Source organism: Lactuca saligna, chromosome 1, assembly GCF_052625555.1.
Source record: "Lactuca saligna cultivar CGN05327 chromosome 1, ASM5262555v1, whole genome shotgun sequence".
In the NCBI taxonomy this organism is placed as follows: domain Eukaryota; kingdom Viridiplantae; phylum Streptophyta; class Magnoliopsida; order Asterales; family Asteraceae; genus Lactuca; species Lactuca saligna.
In genome coordinates, this window is record NC_136417.1 from 150,188,072 (window position 1) to 150,215,583 (window position 27,512).

A 27,512-nucleotide genomic window follows, 5' to 3' on the forward strand; every position below is an offset into this window, starting at 1 on the left:
GTAGAAGTATGTTCTCGAAAGTTGGACCTACATCCCCATGATGCAGTCCTAGTCACGGGTAGAAGTAAGTTCATAGAATGGTCTCAAGATGTTTGTCGTTCGAGCTGAGGTATCGTGAGTTGGTGAATAACAAGATCCAACCACTGAAAGAGACTTGGAAGTGTCTCCGGAGATAAATCGCTATAGTCTAATGATTTGACTAAAGCATGATTCAGATAGACTCTTATGAATGAATGACAAGAGTACTCAAATGAAGAATGACACAGAAGTTAGCCGGATGTCAATATCTGTGATATTCACGATGTAAAGATTCTGGAAAATGACCTTACGAAGGTCTTACATCATATCCAGAGAAGATAGTCTTGACAGCATAAAGACCTAACTAAAGTACTTACGGTACAGGATAATTTCATAGAAAATGCCACATCGGACATAGACAGAAAACACGATTCCTTTTTATAAGGAAAAATTAAAGTAACGGGTCTACTACTGGCGACGGTCATCCTTCTGGTGAACTCGTAGTTCAACTAATTGACGTTCCATGTCAAGTAGGTGTCTTTCACGCATCATCTGGCGTACCCGGAGCTCTATGACTGCGGCTCGTGATTCGGCCAGTGCTTGCAGCAGGGTTTCCTGGTTTCTCTCTGATCTCTCGTGTGTATCTTCTAGACGAATGGTGTGGAGGGTATGCATTCTAGCATAGGCGACAACTTCTGTAATCTGATGTAGGGCTGTCCTGCCTTGAATCTCATTTCGGCCACTCTGCGGACCAAGATTGGCAAGACTATATATGCTAAGCCCTCATTGCTCAAGTCGTAAAAACTTCGGTCGCCATCAAATAGCATAGGCTGATCTTGTCCTTGGCTCCATATTTCCAAGCATTCCACTCTCTCAGGGTCGGGCCATGAAAAGCCGGACGAGGGTTAGGAATTGGAAAGGGAGCCGCTCGGGGTAGGTTTTCAAACTCTGGTTCGGAGTTAGCATCAGACGAAAGGTCTTCATCATAACCAACCAGCTATGACTTCATTCGGAAGATACTGTTTGTCAAGGGGATGGAGTCCAGTTAGGATTTCTTTGCGAGAATTTAGGGTAAGAGAATAATTATTAGACAAACTATCTAGATAATTATTTAGAAAATCTTCATTAGTTACATCGCTATTTGTGAAGTGCATACCAGCTATGTGTAATCTAAACAGGATAGACCTTCGAATAAGTGACCTTAATTCCAAATTCACACAAAATAGGGGTAAGGCAAAATTATCACTGATTCTAAGTCTATAACATCCTAATTACATGTAGCCTTAGTGTATCCACTTAGCAACTATCAACTTAGTAATGAAGATCCCGTTTTAATTCTCAAGTATAAAGTACTTATAGTAACACCAAATACACCTACAGTATTTTAAATTTATTGTTATGTTCTATTGTTCTCATTGTGGTAGGGTTGGTAAGATTTTAGCATTGTTGCAACCACACACTTAAACTTAGGCACATGCTAGTCAACCCTCGGATAATATAGGCGATCAGGCTATATCTTCCCAGTTTTGACCATATGTCTCTAAGCCCACTTGTGCTGTCCAACAATCGTAATTCTTTTGTACTGTCCTAGTGACACTGTTTTTAGTATGAATGCAGCACGTATACCTACTTAAATATTTTACTATTTAAAGTATAAACTCTTGGTCAGAGTATATATTTTTTTTATCCCTTATGTATTTATAGTTAGTATATCTTTTATGGGTTGATATACTTAATTCACTATAAACAATGCTCTGATACCAATCTGTCACACCCCAAAACCAGGAACGGCGGAAACGTTCTGGGGCGGAGGACGTCATGTATAATATCAACAACAATGTAAAGTAGTAAACAAGCAACAACATCATCCATTGCATTAATAATATAATTATTATACAAATGTGTTCTGTCAAATTTTGATAAACACTAAAGCATAAATCAAAATGAAAGATAAGTCTTGAACAAGCTCCATCTTCCTTTCTCCTTGCATCGGTACCTGTCGATGATGACCTGAGCATACAAGTAATTTTGAAAGCGAGTATCAGCTTTAAAGCTGGTGAGATCATAAGTATTTAGTGTCTTAATTTGTATGTGAGAAAATGTAAGTATATGTACATAAAAGTATTGAAAGTGTATATGAACTATAAGTGTTTGAAAAACCCTAGAATCCCTATGATTCCTATTAATAACAAAAGGAGTCTTCTACCAAGACCTAACTGTTCTGAATGTAGTCTTCTACCAAGACCTAACTGTTCTGAATGTGTGTGTCTCTTGTAAGAGGATGTATTTTCCAAAGTATAACTATCATTATTCAAAAATATAGTTTGTACAATAATGTCTAAGTGAGGTTATCACTAAAAATATGTAATGGAAAATCAATGTAGTACTATGGTGTAGTGTCCAACTACAACCGTACCTATTACCTTAAATCTAGGGTAATACTTCCAAGTACTGTAGTATTTAATAAAAATAACTACATCGGTACTCAACTGCCTTATTTGAGGGATAAGGTATAATGTGATGTCTAGATCCCAGACTATACGCTCCCCTATCAAAGGGATTTTGGGACCTACCCACGACCCCTGCATGAACGCAAGCCGTGAGCATCCACATTACCGAATGATCATGTATACTCGATATAACTATCACAATTGTGGTGTGATTCATCAGTATAGTTAGATCCTGAACTGGTTCCGTGCTATAGCACCTAATGACGTCTGTTCTATGTATATGTAAGTGTGATCATGTAATTGTACTCAAGTAAGAGCGATCATGTAATAGTACAGTAGTGTACTGTAATGTTCTACGTGTGCTAGCTGTAATGTGTGTTCTCTCTATCTAGCAAGTATAGTAATGTAATCATTCTAGTATAGTTGTATATGTTCTCGTCCTAGTATAGCTATATATGTAATGTACTGAAAAGTTCTAGAAAGTATTGACTCATGAATGAACTGACTCATTGAATGATATCGCGTTCTAGCAATGGTTCTAGTATCTTCCTGAACTACCCATATGGTAGCTTTCTAGTAATCTAAGTGTACGTATGGACATGGATGTATACCCTTGCTACCCAAGGGCATAGGATGAACTGGAAGGACCTTTTATGACTATATATGTGTACATGATATATAACTAATATTTAAACGACCTTCGGACGAATACCCAAAATGCCACCAGACCACATCTCAAGGCGCGAAAAGGAAATAGGGTGGATAGCCTTCCTAAGTCTTTTAAACATTTCTTATATAAGTATACATATAGAGGCATGCAATTTATAATATAAAAGCATAAATAAGATTTGTAAGACATTTGAAATATAAGTATTATTTTAAGAAAAGATCGACTTGGTGTCAATCTATAAAACAATTTGAAGGCATAAGTTTAATAAAACAGTTTAAGTATAAGGAAACATTTGTTTGAAACACGGTTGTAAATAAGTTTGAAAGGAAATGTACGGAGTAAGCTGTACAGTGTAAAAAGGAGTTTAAAACATATAAAATGTTATAAAAAGTCATTTGAAGGAAACTGTTTGGTAAAACGGCTAATGAGTAGCCAAATCATTTGATTGATGTATATTAATCACATGTGATTGATGTAATAAGTAATATAATCCTACTTGCTAATCACATGTGATTGACATAATAAGTAGCATGATTCTACTTGTATCCCCCCCCCCCCCCCCATAAAACATTTAAAAAGAGTTTAAAACATTAGTTAAGGGGTATGAACTCACCTGCGGTAAGTGACTGGAATTGAACGGACTGTTATTGTACAGAAGGATCGGACAAGTGCTTGGTGTCAAGTGGAGACTTAGACACACACAATGATCCTAATTACATATGAAAACATATGTATATAAATAATTAGTGATTATAACACTAATTATACAAGTAATAACACTTAAGCGCGAGGATAACCCTTTTGGTCAAGTGCTAGGAGGCTAAAGGGTTGCAACAAAGGAGTGCAATGCCCCTAATGTGAGTTTAAGGTCAAAAGACCATATTCATTAGAGTTTACGGCCCAGGGGAGTAAGCTCCTGGCCGTAAACTCTTAAACAAGTCATGAAATGGAGTTTAGAAGTACTACAACCTTATAGGGGAATTGGTTCAAGGCTTTACAAGTGTTTGGGCACCATATTGACTCCTTTGGGGAGTTTACGGCCCAAAGACCCCTTTTCCCTTGGAGTTTACGGCCGTAAACTCCCTTGGGAGGGTTCTTATTTTCCTTTCAAGTCTCCAACATTTCTAGGAACAAGTCTAGGCTTCAACCATTGGCTTAAGGAAAGTTTATGGCACTAAATGGGACCATTTGATGGAGTTTACGGCCATAGAACTCTTTGGGCCGTAAACTCCCTCACACATGAGGTTCTAAGAATTTTAACTTGTCCAAAACTCATCTAGGTACTTGCCTTAAAAGTCTCTTGGCCTAAGGAAGTGTCTAGGGTGTCCTTTGACCCCTTAATAGGAGTTTACAGCCCAAGAAATACTATTGGCCGTAAACTCTTCAACACTTGAGCTTTTCATGAGTTTTCTAGGTCCTAAACACTTTAAGGTATTTGCCTAAAATGAAGACTAAGCCTTAGGAAGAGTTTGAAGGGATTTTGGCACTTAATCTTGGAGTTTACGGCCCAAGGATCTACTTGGCCGTAAACTCCCTTCTAGAATTGATTTCTAATTGTTTTGTTGGCCTAAATCATGAGTTTAAGGCTTCTAGGTTTTTGTTCTAAGGCTAAAGGAACATTAGGCACTCATTTGTGCCCTTTACTTGGAGTTTACGGCCCAAGAGGTGTTCCTTGGCCGTAAACTCCTCAAACTACTTGGTTTTGATTTGCTTCTAGCCTCTAATGCGCATACATAAGGTCCTTAGTTAGATGCCTAACACGGAAATGGGACTAGGTGGCCTTTAGGCTTGATTTTGGAGTTTACTCCCCAAGAACGTTCTTGGGCGGTAAACTTTTGGATCTTGTGTTTTGGACATGTAATTAATGTTATTAAGCATATAACAAGTATTAAAACACATCTAGGGAAGTAGACTCACAATCTGGGATGAAAACCCGAAGATACGCGAGAGAGAAATGGGCTTTTCTCTAAATGGAATTCAACTAATGAACCAATTTGGTTCAGAATTCTATTTATAGTCCTGAGATTTTTGGCAGAAAATATTTCTATTCTCGGAATGGATTCTAATGATTCTAGGGTAATGGAATTTACAGTGTTGCACAAAATCCTTGTGCAACCACTCTCCTAATACCCCTTTTTGGTGTAAAACCCTAAAACTGCCAAACTTATATTCTAAGCCTGAATTTTCATTGTAACTGCTCTACTTCTATTGGATTGAAATGGTTTGATTAGAATGGAAAATTTCAGGTTATCACAGATGTGGCCCCTTCAAGAAGCGCGCCCCGCGCCTTCATGAGCGGGGCGCAAAACGTGAATCTTGTAAATTATGTAACTTCATCTTATGAGCTCTGTTTTGGACGTTCTTTATATCCACTTGTGGCTATTAACGAGATATACAACTTTTGTTTAAACTCCGTCACCTAATTCTTGTTTTATTTTTAAAATTATATTTTTTTAGGCATAGACCGGTAAAGTCCGTATAAAAATCATAACTCTTCCACACGAGATCAATTCTCGACTGTCTTTAAATCGAGGAAATTGTGTCTACGAGATCTTTGACTCTCCTTGAGATGTTTTCGGCTAACAATCAATCAATTTCTGTTTCGATTTCTCTATCGCATGTTGCTGTGCTGAAACTTTAAAAATCATAACTTCCTGAAATGAAGTCAGATTTTGATATTCTCTATATTCACGGTCTACTATGACTTTAGTTGAGATTATTTTCCCTAAATAATATTCTATTGAAAGCATCTATTTATTGCCATGATGACTAATTGTCCTATTATTTTTTAATCATCTAGCCCTATCTTGCAAGCGTTACGTATTCATATTATATCTCCATCCAATCTATCTTTGGTATTTAACATAATACCCTTCTCATCTAACCATTCAAACATAATCATACATAGGATTAAAATGCATATAATCCTACTATTTCTTCATCTTTCATTAATAGGCGATCAACCTAACTTCTTTAACATCTACTCATGGATACACACTTATCTATAATTTTATAAATCATACTTACCTTCATTTCATAACTTGTAGGCATTTATCATAATTTCCTAATATATATATATATATATATATATATATATATATATATATATATATATATATATATATATATATATTATACCTTATAAAACATATTTGGTCAAATACTGAATTTCGTACAAACCTTACTGCTCTATTTACAATCATCTTGTGCATTACTCTTAGTTTGTTCGATATTTGAAAAAATCAAAATAAGAAACAATGGTTTATTGGCCTATATTGCAGCTGATATCCAACTCTTCCGGTCAAACAGAAGAATCAGTCAAAGTTGAAATCCCTTATCTCGTCTGTTACCATCATTATCCTACAATCTCCGCCCTAATCTCCGCTCACCCCTCATTTAATTCAAAATTTGAAACGAATCTCTTCTAGAATCACTTTAAAAACGTTAGGGTGCGTTTAGTTGCAGAAAAATGTGTCGTTCTCCGGAAAAAATTTCCAAGAAAAATGAGAATTTTAAAAACGCGTTTTGTTCATCTATTTTTCTAAATTTTTCACTGAAAATGAAAATTTTTCGTTTTCTAAAATTACAAAGAAGTTGGAAAGTTTTGGAAAACTGATAATCATTCTTTTCTATATTTTTCTAATTCCAAAATTTTTCTATAAACATACACCCACTCCATCCTATCCACCTCTACCTACCCCCACCTTAACACCCCCCACCCAAACACACACATACATACCCACCCCCACACACACCCACCCGCACACACACACACACATACCAACCCACAAACACACACACATACATACTCACACACACACACACATACGTACCCACCCACCCACACGCACCCACCTGCACACACACCCAGACCAACCCACACACACGCACACATACATACCCATCCACACACACGCACACACCCACCCACAAACACACACACATACATACCCACCCACACACACACACCCACATACACACACACACACCAACCCACACACAACCCCACCCATAAACACACACACACATACACATACATACCCACCCCCACACACACCCACCCACCCCCACATACACACACACCAACCCACAAACACACACACACATACATACCCACCCCCACACACACCCACCCACCCCCCCCACACACACACCAACCCACACACACCAACTCACATGCACACACACCCACACAAAACCCCCCACCTACCCCCACCCCACCCTCAAAAAAACACACACCTACACATACAAACCTACACCTACCCCCACAAACACACACATACACACACACAAACACACTCGCACCTCCACCCACCCAACACCACCACAACAATCACAGATCTACCATCACCACCACCACTAACCCTTCACTAGCACCACCACTACCGTTACCGCCACCATCACCACCACTGACAAAATTGATGCCACCACCACCATCGCCTGTCATCACCACCACCGCCGCCAGCCCGCTACCATCACCGCCCCCACCCACACCCTACCACCACTATCGTTTTTTAAAAATGAAAATCGATAGAATAATAGACATCTAAACACGTTTTCTAAATTTCTAAAACTGAAAATGAAAAATGAATAAGTTTAACTAAACGCGTTTTCTAAATTTTTCAATAAAAAATGAAAACGGAAAATGAAAATCATAAAGGAAAAACAAAAAATGGAAAACAAAAATTGTTTTTCCGTAAGGAAAAGCAAACTTAGCACCCACACTCACTTTTCATATGCATCCTTTTTTACCGTATTCCATCGTCACCATTGGTTTGCCGCTTCCCCACCATTATCTATTTGATAGGGGTCGCCATCCCCACTACCAAGTGTATCTCCAATTCACTTCTAAAGAACTCCAATTCAGAAGTAATTTTTTCTAAAGACCTCTACAAAATCCTGTTTTTTTATCTTATTCAAGGCAACTTCTTGATACTCGATGCTTCTCACTTCCTCACATCCAATCTTCTAATGCTGAATTGATTTAGGTATGTGTCGTTTTTCCATTTGTATCTAGACACCACCACAAGAAACCCTCCTCACGACTGTCACATATCCCCACCAACCTATGCTCCCACCTTCAAAATCCATCGGCGATCTTGAGAGCCGCTGCCTCTTTTCCATTGGGTGATGTTTGGTGCCATGTGTGCGTGTGTAATGTTTTATGCTATTTGATGATTTTTGGTGATGCCTCCCTCACAAAATCTGAACAACTATCTTCACCAACTGTAAACAAGGTTTCTCTATACACAATCTTTCTATATCTATGTGTATGGATCCAAATTTGAACAACACATGTTTTTCTATGGTGTTGAAATATATATATATATATATATATATATATATATATATATATATTGTTTTCATTTATGTGGTGTTGTTATAATTTTGATTATGAATATGCAAAGAATTTGAAATCAACTGGAAAGACAGAGGAAGAAGTTAGTGTTTTTTTCTATGGTAAGTTTCTTATAAATGTGTTGAAATTGTTTTGGGGGTGTTTTAATTTTGCTAGCATTTGTTTTCATTGTATGAAGATCATGTTTGTTAGAAAACTACATGCTTCCTACTTTGAACACCTAACACATTATAATTCCCCCAAATTCCAATTCCTTTTACTAATTCCATCACTTATTAACTCATTGATTTGCTTGAAGGTTCATATTGGTATAACTTTGTGGGTGAGCTAGGGGATAATCAGCTTGAATGGCCACCACATCCTCAAAGTACAACCTCCTATATGCATGACTTACAAGTCTTCTTTCTATATCTCCAAATATAGAGAAAAAGAACTTTGTGATTTATTTATGCTCGATCTGTGTAATATCCTATCCTTTTGGCTAGAGGCAACTTGTGGATTACCTTAAATTTCATATTAGACAGGTATGTTAAATTTCATTAAATTTATACATGTTCCATGCTATTCATCATTTTGTTTCATGTAGGATAATATAAAAAGATTCATTTCTAGAAACGTAGTATGTCATTAATTTCATTTTGGAGTTTGGAATAAAAAATAGAAAAGTCCAAAGTCAATTTAATAGTATCTTAGTTTTTGAAAATAAATCTTTTAATATCATCATACTTTTCCATTTACTACAAAGTAATAGCATCCTATTCTTGTTTCAACATTGTACTTGATTAATTTATCAAATTTCATCTGGATACAATTTACCTTGATTAAACCCTCATGTTTTTAATAACAGTTAAAGCTGAAGCCAAAGGAGAAGCTACAACATGAACATCTACTTTTTTAGTAAACCAAGGGGTGTAGTTGACGCTGATGATTTTTAATGTCATGAATTTTACTTTCAGTACTTGGTTACCTATTTCAACCCCCGCGAAAGAATTATATCAATCTGGTTGAGATTTTGATGTAATGTACTTTTGATGTAAAGGTGTAAGATAATTGAGATTTTAATGCTTGGTCAAATAGTAGTCAGATAAGCTATCAAGTAGGGAAATATGTTCGATTAAGCATTAAGTTATATAATATTTAATTTATCTAAAATAGATATATCTTATCAAATAATGAAAATATCAACAAGATTTTGTAGCAATCAATATTGTCATAGGTAAATGCAATATTATGTTTTCAATACAACTAGAATATCGAGTGTTGTTGAATACTCCCTGTAACACCCCAAAATTTCCGTATCATTTTATTGTAACTCTTTCGTAGTACAATTCGTACAACCAATCGTCGTTTCCAATTTTGATTTCCGATCTTCCGTTTAATTAAGTCATTATTTAGTACACATTTAAAATGACTTAATGGGTGTCTTAATACATTTAGAAATCATTTTAACACCCAACTTTAGTGATCGGAATATTTCTAGAAATTTAGCATATCGGGTTACGGTAATTGAATCGGGTACGACTAAAAGCCTCGTCTAACACCGGTATCGGGTAGAACTCCACCGTGTCCAAAACTTAAACACTATATAAACGTGTTTAAGACTCCATTTGAAGCCTTTGGTCAATTTACCATTAAACACTACCAACCTCTCTCCTAATCCAAGTTTAAGGGATCAAAACTCAAATTTAAGGCTTCAAATCTCTAAGGTACCTTCCTAGCCTTAATCTATAGCATGTTTGGCTTCCAAATTCGACATTTAATCATAAAATAGGACAACATATGTGAGTTTATGGCCCAGGAGCATGCCTAGGCCGTAAACACCAAGTTGAAGGGTTTTAAGCCCTTAAACTCCTTCCTAAACTCATTTGGACTTTAGATATGGCAAAGGGACTTCAAGATATGGACTCTAAACAATTAAAACATGAATTTTATGAGGTTTGAAGGAGTTTACGGCCAAGGATCATTCTTGGGCCGTAAATTCATATTCAAAGGGTTTTTGAGCCAATTAACCCTTCCAAATCATAGTTGGGACTTAGATATGACTTTTGGGCTTGCTAATCTAGACTTGGAACACTTCAAACATGATCTTTGAGTAGTAAAAATGAGTTTATGGCCAAGACATACTCTTGGGCCGTAAACTCCTCTTAAATGGTGATTTAGTGCCCTTAAACATGTCAAAATGCTTTCAAACTCAACCAATGGCTTTGTGGTAAATCCTAGATTCATCTAAAAATGGTTTGGAGACCTTAAACACAACATATACCCTACATAAGTGAGTTTACGGCCAAAGAACTCCTCCTAGGCCGTAAACTCCTATAAGTTTGTAAAATGATAATCTAAATTCATAACAATGCTTAGAAAATTAGTTTGAATCACATGTGATTGCCCTAAATAGTTCAAACTAACCATTCTTAGCCAAGGGTGAGTTTACGGCCGTAACTCTATGAGTGTGGCCGTAAACTCATGTTTTAAATGGTATAAATTCATTTCCAAGTGTTCCAAGGCATTTTAGATAATCCATTCTAGCAATCCCTATGTCCATTTGAGCCCTTAAACCATCAAAACCACACCCACATGAGTTTACGGCCGTAAACTCATGTATGTGTGTGCTCCATAGTTGTAAACTCTCTAAAATGTTTACTCTTGGGGAGTAATCTCAAGTCCCAAGTCCCTAGTGCCATTACACGTCCGAAGATGTCACCCGGGTCACTCCAAACGCTCGTTTTGAGGTGTTTAACCTCATTGGAGTGTAATGTTCCATATAATTAGTGAATGTATCCCTAATTGTATATATGGACATTATTTCATTTTACATAGGGACATCGCGAGTAATCAAACCCCGAACCAACATCTAGCATTCGAAACCGACACGTTTCCGAGTCCGGTGAGTTCATACCCCTACCCTTTTTCACTGTTTTTCACTGTTTTCAGGGGGGAACACAAGCAAAGTACAAGGGAATTCTTGTACTCAAAATATGTTTTCAAATGTGTGTTTCATATTCTTATGCTTTTATAACTGATTACTACAACTGATAACAGATTGAACATATAGATCACGTAACATATATTTGTGAAATGGGTCTTTAAACTAGTATGTTTTAGATATATTTCACAAATGGCTTTCCACATTTTATCAGTTAAAAGCATGACATTAAAACATTTGAACATAATACCTGTACACTGTTTTGTCCTCAGTAACACTCCACACACATACACGAGTGGAGGACTATCATATTATTACTAGTAAATTTGTTATTCCTGTATGATTGGAGACACGTTCTCGGAGAACACTCCACCCAGATTACGCGAGTGGAGGACTACACCCATAACCAGAATCTCTGGTATTTAGAGAGCGTGACTTGAGTGTATAGATCTATACGGGGCTGACTACCCCACACCTGGTTGCTAGCTACAGCCGAACCGAAATGGTTCAAGGGTGACGAAAGTCATAAGTATGTGGACGACTTATTGCCACATGTGGACTACTTATTACCACAGGTTTTAGTCTATTGTATGGTTATGGAACTCGCAATTAGGATAACAGAGATTTACTTACAGTAATAATGAACCACTTTATACATCTTTTACATCTTTCACGTTCTGTAAATAACAATCAGGAAAGTACGGGACTTTCCTGGGGAAAACATGGAACCTAATCACGATTACATCTTTTACATCTTTAACATCGTTTACATTAGAAACCTACATGCAGGAAAGCATGGGGCTTTTCCTGGGTAACACTTACATAACTAGAAAGAGTAACAAACTGGATAACATCACATCTTTTACAATTTGTAACATACAATAAGGAAAGTATGGGACTTTCCTGGTAACACATGATAAGTAAAGAGAACAGTTTAACCAGTCAGATAACCAACTATACATTTTCATATGAATAAACATGTTTTCAGTGTACAAACTTACTGTAGCTTACAATTGGGAAACAATAACCAACTATTACGAAAATATGGGATTTTCTTGGTGCATATAACATTTCAGAACCAGAAAGGAAACTCAAAACATTTTCACAAACAAAAACCGCTTATGAACTCACCAGCTTTATGCTGATTTTCAAATCGCTTGTGTTCTCAGGTCAGCGTTAGAACAGGTACCCGAAGACCCTTTTGCTCGAAGACGGAGTACATGAAGATCCATTTCATTTTGTTTATATATACTATGTATCACAACTGTACAAACTTTACTTTTGAAACAACTGTAAAACTTTCCTATGTAATGTAATGGTTGTTTTACTTTACTTACTATGTGCATTGGATTTGATACTCAACGTGGTAGTCAACCCCGGAAATGTTTTCCGCCTTCGGTTTTCGGGGTGTCACAGATTGGTATCAGAGCCCTTGTTTATAGTGAATGAAGTATACCAAACCTTACATGGTATAAAAAAAAACTATAAACACTAAAGGGCCTAAGTGCTCTGAATTAAAAGTATCTTCAAACTACAAGTATTTCCAAAAGTATACAAGTATACCGAATCGTCGTCATCGGTAACCACAAGTAGAACAGAACATAAGTAAATGGGTGTTGTGTACTACGGTTAAACCTGGGCAGTTATGTAGTCGTGTCTAGGGTCTATATAGCCTGGCCAACTATATTCATTCGAGACACGGCCAACATGTGCTTGGGAGTGACTGTGGTATGTGGCATGCCTAAAACTTACCCTAATATCCCCAAACATCATCGAATCATTGTCGTAAACAATTCATGAAATACTATGGGAGTATTTCTCGATCCCGATCCTCTGTAGTAATCCTTATTCAAGTGGTTTTCTGTGATCACTCTTAGCGATAAATTATCTGTTCGATAACTCTTTCCTGCTTTATCGCTTACTCGAATCATATAACTGTCATATCTATCGATTCAATGTAGAGGACTTACCATCCTCTTTTCCTTGATCTTATTAGATCAAGATGCCTCCCCGAAAGAGACCTAGCTCAAAGAACGACAACAATCCTTCTTCGCCGCCACCTCCTCCTCAGTTCGATCTAGCATCGCTCCAGACGATGATGACAGCTGCAATGGTAGCAGCTATGTCACAAATGAACCCTAGTGGTTCAGGTGGTGGTCCTCAATCTCAAAACCCCGAGGTTAACCAGGGACACCAGAGAGGGAGTTCCTACAAGGATTTCATGAACGCAAAACCAACATCCTTTAATGGCGCTGGAGGTGTCATTTCCTTATCTCAATGGTTCGAGAAAATAGAATCCATCTTTGAAATTTGTGCTTGTGCGGAGTCTGATAAAGTCAAATTCGCAGCCTGTACCTTCGTTGATAAAGCCTTGACTTGGTGGAATGGCCGAGTCAAATCTCTGACCTTACCCGTAGCCAATGCCATGGGCTGGGAGGCCATGAAAGAACTTCTCATTGCCGAGTACTGCCCCCGTGGTGAAATGCAGAAATTAGAGCATGAGCTCTGGAACCTGAAGATGAAAGGTTCTGACATTGCTGCATATACTTCCCGATTTGATGATCTCGCACTTCTTTGCCCGGGACTAGTCACTCCTGAAAACAAAAAGATCGAAAGGTTCGTTTGGGGGTTATCTCAACCAACAAAGAGTCATGTTTTGGCTGCTCGTCCGGATACCTATGATAGTGCCAAGACTTTAGCTCAAATTCTGATTGATCACAACGATGATGTTAAAGAAATCACTACCACTTCTGAGCCGACTCAAAGGAGTGGTGAAAAGAGGAAATTTTGGAAGAAGAAGAAGGGTCAATCTTCTCAAGGATCATCCAAGAAACAACAGACGGTAGCAGTCCATGCTGCTACTACTACCCCTATTGCTGCTATTTCTGCCATGGGATCCACAGCCCCAACTCCTACCAGTAAATATGCTGGTAACCTCCCTCTGTGTGACAAGTGTAAATACCATCATCATCCTGGTCCCTGTCGAGAATTGTCTTGCACCAACTGTGGTAAGAAAGCGCACACAGTTCGATACTGCAGAACTCCTGCCCAATCAGCCAACCAATCATTGGGAGCAGGTGTTAGTCAAGCCTGCTACAACTGTGGAGAAGTTGGACACTTTAAAAGGAACTGTCCCAAGAAGTCAACTGTCGATAACACTGGAAGGGTTCTAATCATGGGACGGGAGGAAGCAGTTGCTAATCCCACTGTTGTTTCGGGTACGTTCCTTCTCGACAACTCATACGCTAGTATTCTTCTCGATTCGGGTGCTGAAAGGAGTTTTGTTAGTCATGCATTCAAACATAATCTAAAACCAAATCCTCAACCACTAACTGAAACGTTTACCGTCGAGATGGCTAACGGTGAGAAAGAAAGCGCTAACGATGTATTCATAGGCTGTACGCTTACCTTAAACGATCACTCATTTCTTATAGATCTCATGCCCGTTTCCATTAAGAGCTTTGATGTTATCATTGGCATGGATTGGTTAAGCCCCAATCATGCTGACATTCTTTGTTACGAAAAAGCTATCCGTCTCAATCTTCCTTCGGATCAAACACTCGTAATCTATGGCGATAAACCCAGTTCCAACCTTCATATCATTTCTTGCATCAAAGCTCGAAAGCTCCTTCGAAAGGAGTGTGTTGCATTCTTAGCTCATGTGATCAACGAGAAACAAGAAGTTAGAGACCTCGCGAGCATCCCCGAAGTCTGTAACTTTCCTGATGTGTTTCCCGAAGAACTTCCAGGAATTCCTCCCGAACGATAGGTCGAGTTCCGTATTGACCTAATTCCTGGAGCTACTCCCGTAGCAAAATCCCCGTATCGCTTAGCTCCTGCAGAAATGCAGGAGTTATCCAGTCAACTCAATGAGTTGCTCAGTAAAGGATTCATTAGACCGAGTTCCTCACCCTGGGGAGCTCCGATTCTGTTTGTCAAAAAGAAAGATGGATCCTTTCGGATGTGTATCGATTATCGTGAACTAAACAAGTTAACCGTTAAGAACCGATATCCTCTTCCAAGAATAGACGACCTCTTCGATCAACTCCAGGGAGCTAGCTACTTTTCTAAGATAGACCTTCGGTCAGGATACCATCAGTTACGAGTCCAGGAGAATGATGTTCCCAAGACAGCTTTTAGGACTCGGTATGGACACTACGAGTTCGTAGTGATGCCCTTTGGTCTAACCAATGCACCGGCTGTGTTCATGGACCTGATGAACCGGGTGTGCCGTCCTTTCTTAAACAAATTCGTTATCATGTTCATTGACGACATCCTCGTATACTCCAAAAGCGAAGAAGACCACAAGCAACACTTGAGGCTAGTGTTGGAAACCCTTAAATCCGAAAAGCTATACGCGAAATTTTCCAAATGTGAATTCTGGATACGGAAGGTAACTTTCCTCGGTCACGTAGTAAGCGAGGACGGTATTCATGTAGATCCTTCCAAGATTAAAGCGATAGAGAATTGGTCGGCACCGAAAACACCCACAGAAATTCGTCAATTCTTGGGTCTCGCCGGCTACTATCGACGATTCATTCAGAACTTTTCCAAAATCACCAAACCTTTAACCACTCTAACACAGAAAGGTGTACCCTTTTGTTGGAGTGATAAACAAGAAACTGCATTCCAAACATTAAAGAAAGCCTTATGCAGCGCGCCTATTCTGTCTCTGCCCGAAGGGACAGAGGATTTCGGTCTTCTGCGATGTGTCTAATCAAGGTTTAGGCTGTGTGCTTATGCAAAGAGGAAAGGTGATTGCCTATGCCTCTTGACAGCTGAAAGCACACGAGGTCAACTATACCACACATGACTTGGAACTAGGAGCAGTAGTCTTCACATTGAAGATTTGGAGACATTATCTCTACAGAACCAAGTGCACAATCTTCACTGATCACAAGAGTTTGCAACACATCTTTAATCAAAAAGACTTAAACATGAGGCAACGACGATGGGTAGAATTACTCAGTGATTATGAGTGTGAAATCCGTTACCACCCCGGCAAGGCCAATGTGGTAGCAGATGCCCTTAGCCGAAAGGATAGTGCAGGCCACAAAGTGAAGAACCAGACGATGACCATTCATTCCAATCTACCCATGCAAATCCGAGAAGCTCAGTATACAACCCTCAAACCCGAGAACGTGTCAGATGAAACCTTGAGAGGGATGGAAAAGAAACTTGAGATTAGAGGTGACGGAGTTCACTGTTTCATGAATCGAATCTAGATTCCCAAATCCGGAGGATTCAGGGAAATAGTCATGGAGGAAGCACACAGAACTAAATACTCTGTTCACCCATGTTCGGACAAGATGTACCTGGATCTTAAGAAACAATACTGGTGGCCGAACATGAAAGCTGAGATAGCTACATTTGAGGGCAAGTGTCTGACTTGCGCCAAAGTCAAAGTCGAACATCAAAAACCTTCAGGTCTGCTCCAACAACCCGAGATCCCCGAGTGGAAATGGGAGATGATTACCATGGACTTCATCACCAAACTACCCAAGTGTTCTAGTGGGTACGATACCATTTGGGTAATTGTCGATCGTTTGACAAAATCCGCTCACTTCATCCCGATCAAAGAATCATACAAGATGGAGAGACTCGCGCGAATCTACACCCAGGAGGTAGTACGTCTACACGGTGTACCTGTATCCATTATCTCTGATCGAGATAGTAGATTTACCTCCAGATTCTGGCAATCCCTTCAGAAAGCCCTTGGAACCAAACTAGATATGAGCACGGCATATCATCCTCAAACTGATGGACAGAGTGAGAGAACAATCCAAACCCTGGAGGACATGCTTCGGGCATGTGTCATTGACTTTGGAAAGTCGTGGGATACACATCTATCCTTGATCGAGTTCTCGTACAACAACAGTTACCACACCAGCATTAGGGCTGCTCCGTTCGAAGCCCTATACGGTCATAAGTGCAGATCCCCTCTGTGCTGGGCCGAGGTGGGGGATATACAGTTAGCTAGGAGTCGAGTCCCCGACAGTGCTCTCACTGGTCCTGAAATCATCCGCGAAACCACCGAAAAGATCATTCAAATCCGTAACTGACTGAAAGCCTCACGTGATCGTCAAAAGAGTTACGCTGATAATCGTCGGAAACCACTAGAATTCCAGGTTGGGGACCGTGTTCTGTTAAAAGTCTCGCCCTGGAAAGGCACTGTACGCTTTGGTAAGCGTGGGAAACTTAATCCAAGGTACATTGGACCCTTTGAGATCCTCTCCAGGATCGGTCCAGTTGCCTATAAACTCCATTTACCACACGAACTCAGTAACATTCATCCTGTCTTCCATGTTTCAAATCTCAAAAAGTGCCTGTCCGATGAAACCCTAACAATTCCTTTAGACGAGATCGAGATCAATGAAAACCTCAACTTTGTGGAGGAACCGATCGAAATCATGGATCGAGAAGTCAAACGTACAAAACAAAGTCGCATCCCGTTAGTGAAGGTTCGCTGGAATGTCAAGCGGGGACCGGAATTCACTTAGGAACGGGAAGATTCAATGAAACAGAAGTATCCACAACTCTTTTCTTATCCATGATTTGTATCTTGTCTTATGTTCTAAACTTAAATTTCGGGACGAAATTCCTTTCAACGGGGGGATAATGTAACAACCCGAAATTTTCGTATCATTTTATTGTAACTCTTTCGTAGTACAATTCGCGCAACCAATCGTCGTTTCCAATTTCGATTTCCGATCTTCCGTTTAATTAAGTCATTATTTAGTACACATTTAAAATGACTTTATGGGTGTCTTAATACATTTAGAAATCATTTTAACACCCAACTTTAGTGATCGGAATATTTCTAGAAATTTACCGTATCGGGTTACGGTAATTCAATCGGGTACGACCAAAAGCCTCGTCTAACACCGATATCGGGTAGAACTCCACCGTGTCCAAAACTTAAACACTATATAAACGTGTTTAAGACTCCATTTGAAGCCTTTGGTCAATTTACCATTAAACACTACCAACCTCTCTCCTAATCCAAGTTTAAGGGATCAAAACTCAAATTTAAGGCTTCAAATCTCTAAGGTACCTTCCTAGCCTTAATCTATAGCATGTTTGGCTTCCAAATTCGACATTTAATCATAAAATAGGACAACATATGTGATTTTACGGCCCAGGAGCATGCCTAGGCCGTAAACACCAAGTTGAAGGGTTTTAAGCCCTTAAACTCCTTCCTAAACTCATTTGGACTTTAGATATGGCAAAGGGACTTCAAGATATGGACTCTAAACAATTAAAACATGAATTTTATGAGGTTTGAAGGAGTTTACGGCCAAGGATCATTCTTGGGCCGTAAATTCATATTCAAAGGGTTTTTGAGCCAATTAACCCTTCCAAATCATAGTTGGGACTTAGATATGACTTTTGGGCTTGCTAATCTAGACTTGGAACACTTCAAACATGATCTTTGAGTAGTAAAAATGAGTTTATGGCCAAGACATACTCTTGGGCCGTAAACTCCTCTTAAATGGTGATTTAGTGCCCTTAAACATGTCAAAATGCTTTCAAACTCAACCAATGGCTTTGTGGTAAATCCTAGATTCATCTAAAAATGGTTTGGAGACCTTAAACACAACATATACCCTACATAAGTGAGTTTACGGCCAAAGAACTCCTCCTAGGCCGTAAACTCCTATAAGTTTGTAAAATGATAATCTAAATTCATAACAATGCTTAGAAAATTAGTTTGAATCACATGTGATTGCCCTAAATAGTTCAAACTAACCATTCTTAGCCAAGGGTGAGTTTACGGCCGTAAACTCTATGAGTGTGGCCGTAAACTCATGTTTTAAATGGTATAAATTCATTTCCAAGTGTTCCAAGGCATTTTAGATAATCCATTCTAGCAATCCCTATGTCCATTTGAGCCCTTAAACCATCAAAACCACACCCACATGAGTTTACGGCCGTAAACTCATGTATGTGTGTGCTCCATAGTTGTAAACTCTCTAAAATGTTTACTCTTGGGGAGTAAACTCAAGTCCCAAGTCCCTAGTGCCATTACACATCCGAAGATGTCACCCGGGTCACTCCAAACGCTCGTTTTGAGGTGTTTAACCTCATTGGAGTGTAATGTTCCATATAATTAGTGAATGTATCCCTAATTTTATATATATGGACATTATTTCATTTTACATAGGGACATCGCGAGTAATCAAACCCCGAACCAACATCTAGCATTCGAAACCGACACGTTTCCGAGTCCGGTGAGTTCATACCCCTACCCTTTTTCACTGTTTTTCACTGTTTTCATGGGGGGAACACAAGCAAAGTACAAGGGAATTCTTGTACTCAAAATATGTTTTCAAATGTGTGTTTCATATTCTTATGCTTTTATAACTGATTACTACAATTGATAACAGATTGAACATACAGATCACGTAACATATATTTGTGAAATGGGTCTTTAAACTAGTATGTTTTACATATATTTCACAAATGGCTTTCCACATTTTATCAGTTAAAAGCATGACATTAAAACATTTGAACATAATACATGTACACTGTTTTGTCCTCGGTAACACTCCACACACATACACGAGTGGAGGACTATCATATTATTACTAGTAAATTTGTTATTCCTGTATGATTGGAGACACGTCCTCGGAGAACACTCCACCCAGATTACGCAAGTGGAGGACTACACCCATAACCAGAATCTCTGGTATTTAGAGAGCATGACTTGAGTGTATAGATCTATACGGGGCTGACTACCCCACACCTGGCTGCTAGCTACAACCGAACCGAAATGGTTCAAGGGTGACAAAAGTCATAAGTATGTGGACGACTTATTGCCACATGTGGACTACGTATTACCACAGGTTTTAGTCTATTGTATGGTTATGGAACTCGCAATTAGGATAACAGAGATTTACTTACAGTAATAATGAACCACTTTATACATCTTTTACATCTTTCACGTTCTGTAAATAACAATCAGGAAAGTACGGGACTTTCCTGGGGAAAACATGGAACCTAATCACGATTACATCTTTTACATCTTTAACATCGTTTACATTAGAAACCTACATGCAGGAAAGCATGGGGCTTTTCCTGGGTAACACTTACATAACTAGAAAGAGTAACAAACTGGATAACATCACATCTTTTACAATTTGTAACATACAATAAGGAAAGTATGGGACTTTCCTGGTAACACATGATAGGTAAAGAGAACAGTTTAACCAGTCAGATAACCAACTATACATTTTCATATGAATAAACATGTTTTCAGTGTACAAACTTACTATACCTTACAATTGGGAAACAATAACCAACTATTAAGAAAATATGGGATTTTCTTGGTGCATATAACATTTCAGAACCAGAAAGGAAACTCGAAACATTTTCACAAACAAAAACCCCTTATGAACTCACCAACTTTATGCTGATTTTCAAATCGCTTGTGTTCTCAGGTCAGCGTTAGAACAGGTACCCGAAGACCCTTTTTCTCGAAGACGGAGTACATGAAGATCCGTTTCATTTTGTTTATATATACTATGTATCACAACTGTACAAACTTTACTTTTGAAACAACTGTAAAACTTTCTTATGTAATGTAATGGTTGTTTTACTTTACTTACTATGTGCATTGGATTTGATACTCAACGTGGTAGTCAACCCCGGAAATGTTTTCCGCCTTCGGTTTTCGGGGTGTGACACTCCCTTAGTGTATACATATTACCTCATTTTTTTAACAACTCTTAATTACTTTATCTCTACATGCAATATTAATTTAGCGAAATTTTAATATACAGCTCAACTTTTACAATTGACTAAAATTATAACATCAACTCCATGTTTTAAACTTAAATGGTTTGTATACATAATTATTTTTTTCAATTTTAAAATATAATTTATTTTGATTATATAAATTAAGTGTGTCGTTTAAGTCAAGTTCTAGAGAACGGAATATATATATATATATATATATATATATATATATATATATATATATATATATATATATATATATATATATATATATATATATATATATATATATATATATATATATATATGTGTGTGTGTGTGTGAAAATAATAGATTTATTATCATTTTTTGAATAAACTAAAAAATAATTTATCAAGTTAACCACATGATCAAACAAAAAGAGAGATTATAAAGAGAGCATGACAATACTCATGCAAAAAATGCCAAAAGAACCGATCATATTTTTTACACCTCATGTTGATATTCTAATTAACCAAACCAAGTCTAATAGCATAAAAAAATAACTCCTATCACCCTAAAAGAACTAATCACGTTTACAAACTATTAAAAAAAAAAAATTTGCACCCATCGCTTACCGCTGGTAAACGACTAGTATATATATATATATATATATATATATATATATATATATATATATATATATATATATATATAGAGAGAGAGAGAGAGAGACACTCAAGAATATAAAGCATATACATATTATCCAAGTGATAGAGAGTGAGAGCTATAACTTGCCACTACAAGAAATGAGACCTATAGGGACGACATTTGTCGTCCCTAAAGGTACTAAAGTCGTCCCTATAGATGGTGGCGACGACAAGTCGTCCCTATAGTGTTCGACCTTATATCCCCGTCGCAATAGATGTTTTTTATCGTCGCTAAAAATATCGTCGCAATAGCTTCCCTATAGAGACGACATATCGTCTCTAAAGGATTCTTCGCTATATGTTTCCAATTACCATAGATGAAGCTATAGAGAGGACTTGTCGTCTCTATAGAAGCAACTATAAAGACAACATGTCGTCCCTATAGATACAGTTATACACGACATACCACAACCTATAGAAAGAACAAATCATGGTAGTAATGCACCTATAGAGACGATTTGGCGTCCCTATACATTCACCTATAGAGATGACATGTCGTCTCTATAGGTATGCCCAAGGTTTACACCCTGTTCTTTTTTCTGTTTATTTTCCTAGTTTTCACAGTTCCAAAATAGCTAAAGCAGTATATTTACAAAATAGCTACAACAATAAATTTAATTGCAACAATTCATGCTAAATGATTTTATTACATGTTTTAAAATGGTACAAATTGAATGAAAATTCTCAAGCATTACATGTTTTAAAACTATACCAATTCAGATTTACCAAACTTTGCATCAAATTCTTCAGAGAGCAGCTTCCTGAAATTTGGAAAATATTGTAACTGCTGCAGCATTATCATAACAACTTCACTGTGACACTTGTACAGAAAAATGACCATTTTTTCCTTTTTCTATTTTATCTTTTCATCCATTTTTCTATTTGACCAGTTTGTCCTTTTCTCTTTCATGTTTATTTCTTTTTTATGAACTACTCATTTTCCAAAATGACCATTTTGCCCTTGTTTCTTTCATATTTTCAACCCCCACCCCCACCAATCATCTTTGTAAAAGTGTCACTTTGTCCTTGTCTCTTTCATCTTTTTTCTCAAATTGAAAAGCAACCTAATATGTAAAAGTGTTAAATCTAATAACAACTCAATTATTAATTGTCTAAAAACAGAAAATTATGTTCATATTTAGATGATGACTCACCAATATCTGTAACAAGGGTTTGTGGGGAAGATGTGTTGATCTTTGTGACATTTTAAAAGTTTTTAATCCTTGCTGCACAAGTGAGGTTAAAATGTTATTTTTAAAAAGGAGCATAAAACTGTGATGATGAAAAAGGGACAAATAAATGCAATGAAAAAGTGAAATATGATGATTCAAAATTTTCAATCACTAATTACACAATTTTTTGAAAAAAAAACCATAAAGCTTGAATCTTTACCTGTATTCCAAGATGAAGGAAATAAGGGAATTGTGAAATGACCTTCCGTGACCTGTATCACATGAAACCCATGTTAAACAATTTGTGCCAAAAATAAATGTAATAAGTCCCTTTGAAAAATATATTGCATAGCCATGATTATCCACCACACATTTCAGCCGATTTGGATCACATGCATCTGCTTTCAAAAATGTAATTACAGTACTAAATACAACATCAGGGGTTGCCTACAAAATGCAAAGGCATTCCATTTCCATTCCCACCATGGAATGGAATGAAGAATTACAATTCCATTCCTTTGTCATTCCATTCCATCATACCAAATAGAAGTGTGCGATTGTAACTTACTTGTAAAACTAATTATATCGGGCTCATCTCCATCAATTATAGGAGTGCCTCATTGCATCGTTCAGTTCCTGTAAATTTGATGCAAGAAATAGCAATGTAAATTATAATTAGAATTGTATGGATTATTCAAAGTATAATGATGCTATATTTAACAAACAATGCTATTTAACCTTACCATTTCGATAAGATTAAGATGTCATTATGACATCTGCTCCAAATCCATGACAGCAATATGCAATCCTCTCATCATCTGTAGCTACCACTGCAACATAGATTAAAGCTAGGGACAGTTAGGTAATTTTACATTTATCTCAATAATTAATTTTCTTATTGCTTATCATTGATTGTTGATTTGTTTCTACAAATATATTCATTTTAATCCTAAATAATCATTAATCACTTGAATTAAGTATTCAATTGATTGAAGCTCAGTTTTGATGGTGGATGTTTAAAGATTTCTTGTTCTATTTGGTCCTTATTGTGCTCTTTTTCATTGGAAAAGTTTGGTATAATTGTCTTTTGGTGGTTTTTGAGGTTTCTTTTCTAGCTTAAAAAATATATATCTTTTTAGGAAAGAATATAATTGCTATATTGTAGATGATAACTTTTTTAAAAGATCGATTTTGACAAATAATATGTGCAAGGGATGGATATAAGGTCAAAAGGTAATCACCTATTTTTGTGAAGAAGACGGATTGAAGATTCTGCAGCATGTTTATGAATTGTTTTCTCAATATCCTTTGAAAATGATAACCCAAGACGAGCTGCAATTCTCAATCCCCAAGGTATCCTTGTTGATAGAATTATACAAATACATGGTTAGTTCATCAACTTTAAAACAGATACTCAAAATTGCCACTATAAATTTTCATGATAAATGGCAATATTCAGGTTTCTAGTGATCTTTTGTTGAATTATAAAATAGAAAGTCCACTTACATATAAAAGATTACTGGAAATCATTTGCTTGAAGAAATTGAACTTAAAATGACCATTTGAACCACCAATTGTTAGATCAACATGGTTTCCAATTGCCTGCATCACATGGGAATGGAATCTCTAACTCATTAAGTCTTAATGTCCCTATTTCATACTATTGATACTTTTACAAAATAAAAATAACCACAACTCAAGAAATAACCATGAAGGAAGCATTACACTGCATCTAAACAAACCGATTGAGAGGAATATGTGCTAAATGATTTTATTACATGCTTTAAAACAGTAAAAATTGAAGGAAGATTCTCAAACATCATTAAAATAAACAGATCAACGACATACCTCTATGATTTCGAAATTGGATGTTGTTGGAGAGTGAAGAAGCAGACGTCGTCACAGGGGAATTGAAGCATCGCCGGTGGTGAAGGTGGTTGTGATGTGGATTTCGACTTGTAAAGTAGCCGTCGATATCGTATCCAGAAAAGCAGCAAATCTTCGATCAAAGTACATAAAAGAGTGAAGGGGGAACTTTCATCATGAACTACCGAAGGAGGTTGCGGGAAACGAGGCGGTACCAACGTTGGCAATGATAGCGGTTGTTGCTGAGGAGGCTGGAGGTGAAGGCGATCCACATGTGCCCTGGTGTTCGTGTTTGACATCTACCAATCGCCGATCGAGATAGAAGAAAACGTGAAAAGGAGTTGTTATTGAATGAGAGAAGAGGATAATGTATTCTTGACATGAGTTCAGGGAGTAGAAACCCTATAGGGACGACCTCTCACTCCTACACCCTTAAACAAAACGACACCCCTCCAATATTCCGAATAAACAACATATTAAAAAATATAAATTACATCTAATTTATTTTTTTGGGAAGACTTATCGTCCCCATATGTTTTCTGAATCCCGCCAAAATTCATGCTTAACTTGTCGGGACGACAAGTCGTAGCTATCTCTTTTCACAAACCCGCCAACTACCTGCGTGACCCATTGCAACAAAATGTCATCTCTATAGATTATCAGGCTTAAAAATTTTGGTCAACCCTATAGAGACGACATGTCGTCTCTATAGATGATCTATAGAAACGACTTTTGTTATCCCTATAGGTATCGTCCTTATAGATGCTTTTTGTTGTAGTGTGCCTAGTTAGTTAGTGAATACTAAATACCTATTTTCTTCAATTCTTCCATTGATGCATCTTGATCCATCTTCTTTGCTCAAGGCCTATTCATACAACATATCAAGTTTCTTAAAACTTGTCTTAGACTATTAAGAGCTTAATCCATCTCTATGTGAAAATGATCTCGCAATGGATTGTAATTCTATCTTCTTATTTTCTACCTTTAAATCAACTCCAATAAATGAATAAAGCATCCCATAATTCATTATATTCTAATATCTAATGCATCAATCATAATTCCTCACTAGTTAGGGTTTCAAACCCTAACTCTCATTGGATTGATTTCACTTTGGAAATCACTTACAAAGATTGTTAAAAGCTTATAGACACTCTTAGTCACATTATACTACAACTATAGGTTGATCAAAAAAGAATTCTAACCAAACTAATACATTCACCAATAAAGATAAAAGCTTAAATAAATGGAAAAATCTTTACCTTAATCTGGAGAGGATGATAATCGTAGCGATCCACCTTCTCTATCTTCTTTTGTCATGGTTTTGGCTTCAAAATCGCCATATTCATGCTCCCAATCGATTCCCCAAAGAAAATGATCGAAATGAGCTATTAACAAGTTATAACTTGTGTTCTGACCTCGTAACGTTGTCACAGTCATGTCTTTACTGCGTTGTGGTGTGCTTAATTTAGTCGTGGTCAACCCCAAATCAACCCTCGGTTCCTTTATCACATATCAACCTGCGTTGGCCACCGTGTTTCTGTAGCCACATACCACGCCATGGTGCAAATTGCATTGCCTAATCACCAATTCCTATCACCTTGTCGTTGCAAGCACTTTAGCATGCTGCAGTGGCTGTATAACAACAACCTACCTAGGTGATTCCTTACTAGCTTTGGGATATTATTTTCCAATCTTGAAACATTCATATCTTCTACATCTTAAATGTCACACCTCGGCCGTTGGCGGAAACACCGGGCGGTGTAGCGTCATTTCTCGTATCATAGTTATCAACTTCCTGAAAACACATGCAATTTTAAAATACGTCAACATCAAGTTGGTGAGTCCATATATTTTGACTCCACATAAAAATAATACATTTTCCAAGTTTAAAAGTATAGTTTTGAAAGTATCATTTTGACTCTCCAACGTTTAGTATATATATCCTAGGTATAAAAGTTTACTTACCAAATAAGTAGTTTACCTATACGTCTCATATACTATGAATATAAGTGTTTGTAATTCCATACAAACAAAAGTTGCTACGTATAAATCTTATATCAATTCTATACGAGTAAGTAGGATATGTGTAGTGGTCTACTTAATATACAAGTAATATACCTACTAGATTATTATAGTTAGAGTATAAGTTAGGGAACTTATACTTAACATTCATACTTGTACATTACCTTGATGTAGTACAAGGATTTCACCTTGCGGTAGTACAAGGATCACACCTTGCGCTAGTACAAGGATCTCACCTTACGGTAGTATGGCAACTATAATTAGAATCAAAACCAAGTTTTATCTTGACATAAAACCAATAACAACATATAACATACCTGGTTTTATCTTGACATAAAACCAATAATAACAACATACTTATCAATTAACATATAGAACTTCCGAGTATAACTCAAGAACTATATCACACACATCATATAAATGGAATCCTAACTATAACTCAAGATCTACATTACTATACTACTATAACAATAACATGCTAACAAATTTACGATAGTTGTATATTTTCAAATACGAAAAAACTATATCCCGGTTATTATAACTATATATGTTAATATATACTATCATATAGACATAATAATAACGTATATACAATATTTAGCATGCGTTTTCCCCCGAAATATTAG

At 37.2% G+C, this 27,512-nt stretch overlaps 1 long non-coding RNA gene across 4 annotated transcripts; it reads right to left on the bottom strand.

Moving 5' to 3' along the window:
• Positions 1-22,439: 22,439 nt before the first annotated feature.
• LOC145045410 (uncharacterized) lies at positions 22,440-25,319 on the bottom strand. 4 transcript variants are annotated; one of them, XR_013681821.1, is made up of 8 exons: positions 24,847-25,319; positions 24,505-24,600; positions 24,240-24,356; positions 23,742-23,828; positions 23,567-23,634; positions 23,219-23,270; positions 22,981-23,052; positions 22,440-22,587 (listed from the first exon to the last, which is right to left on the bottom strand). It is a non-coding gene; the product is annotated as an uncharacterized LOC145045410 (long non-coding RNA). The 4 variants fall into 4 exon arrangements; XR_013681825.1 differs by having other exon boundaries at positions 22,440-22,613; XR_013681820.1 differs by having other exon boundaries at positions 22,440-22,890.
• Between the last annotated feature and the right edge of the window lie 2,193 nt (positions 25,320-27,512).